Source organism: Gavialis gangeticus, unplaced genomic scaffold, assembly GCF_001723915.1.
Source record: "Gavialis gangeticus isolate Ggan-Ray unplaced genomic scaffold, GavGan_comp1, whole genome shotgun sequence".
NCBI lineage: Eukaryota > Metazoa > Chordata > Crocodylia > Gavialidae > Gavialis > Gavialis gangeticus.
Window position 1 is genome coordinate 131,994,798 of NW_017729025.1, and position 1,954 is coordinate 131,996,751.

Sequence of the window (1,954 nt, forward strand, 5' to 3'; positions counted from 1 at the left end):
TTGTTAATACCCCTGAGCCTTTACCCTGGACTTCAGAGATTTAAGTTGCTTTTGCCTCTATTAAACAAGGTCTGTCACAAGCTCCTGCCTTAGGCCTTCCAGATTATACTAAACCTTTTATTCTCTTTGGTCATGAAAAGGACGGATTTGCACTTGCAGTACTTACTCAGACACATGGAGACAAGCACCATCCCATTGTTTATTATAGCTCTGCTCTTGACCCAGTTGCAGCCGGATTTCCTCCATGTCTCCATGCTGTACCTGCAGCTGCACTCACTGTTGAACTTTCCTCCACCCTTGTATTAGGTTCTCCTCTTACTGTTGCTGTCCCACATGCCGTAGCAGCCCTTTTACTAAAAACAAAAACCCAACACCTTTCACATGCTAGATTAACTAAGTATGAAATCTTGCTTCTTTCTGCTGGAAATGTCACCCTAACTAGGTGCCCTGTTTTAAACCTTGCTTCCCTGTTACCTACCCCTTCAGATGGTGAACCCTATGATTGCATTTTTGTTACTGCTCATCTGTCAATGCCCCGCACTGATCTAAAGGACAACCCCTTGAAAAACCCAGATCTAGTATTCTATGTTGATGGAACGTGTCAAAGATACTCAAAAGGTTCCCTTGTTGCAGGATATGCAGTATGTTCCCAATATGATGTTATAGAAAGCCATCACTTACCTAATTTGTATTCAGCTCAAGTTGCCGAGCTTGTGCCCTCACCAGGGCTTGCACCCTAGCCTCTGGTGCCTCTGTTAATATTTATACTAATTCTTGCTATGCTTTTGGTACTGTACACAATTATGGTCAACTCTGGAAACAAAGAGGCTTCCTCACTTCAAGAGGTGCCAAGATTAGTAATGGTCCATACGTAAATGCCTTGTTGAATGCTTTACAATTACCTTCTGCTGTTGCTATTATTAAATGCCAAGCTCACCAGACACCTTATGATGATGTTACATGTGGGAATGTTCTGGCAGATTCCACTGCCAAAGCTGCGCCTATTTCCACTCCTCAGGCTACGCCTGTGTTTTTGTCTATTCCAACTGATCAGTCTCTATTGGGAAGTCTTCACGGTGTTGTCCTCCTCCAAGATCAGGCTCCAGAACCAGAGAAACATACATGGAAACTGGCTGGGTGTTTGTTATACCCTGACCATTTGTGGCACTCCCCAGACAGCCGCCTGGTGGCCCCAATGGTCCTTCTTCCTCATCCTGCTCGCATACACCATGGCATGGCACATGTGAGCAAAGGGGGGATGATAGAAGCTGTTAAGCTTGATTAGTTTGCTCCAACTTTTCCATCTGTGGCTCAACAGTACTGCCACACCTGTCCTATTTGCCAAGCCCATAAAGTGGGAAAGCCTGTAAAAACAAAGAAGGCAGCACATCCCCCACCTTGGGGACCATTTGTAAATTTACAATTAGATTTTATTCAAATGCAGAAATGTTGTTCTTATGAATATGTTCCTGTTATTGTATGTACGTTTTCTGGATGGGTAGAAGCCTACCCATGTGCAAAAGCTGACACCATCACTATAAGCAAAAAGTTGCTCAGAGACTTTGTTCCAAAGTTTGGTATTCCTTTATCCCTAAACTCTGATAGAGGAACTCATTTTACTGGACAGATAATGAAAGAAATCTGCAAAGTCCTGCAGATCCAACAGAACTTTCATTGCCCATACCATCCACAGGCCTCAGGCTAAGTGGAATGCCAAAAAGGCATTCTGAAAAATAAACTGGCCAAAATTTGTGCTGAGACTCACCTAAAATGGCCAGATGCACTTCCCATAGACCTTATGAGTATAAGATCTACTGCCAACCGAAAGGCTGGGCTTAGCCCACATAAAATTCTAATGGGAAGACTCATGAGGTTCCCTGCCTCACCACCTGTTGCCTCCCATTTTTGCAATATACATTCACTTGATGATACTATTCTGGACTATTGTAAGGCA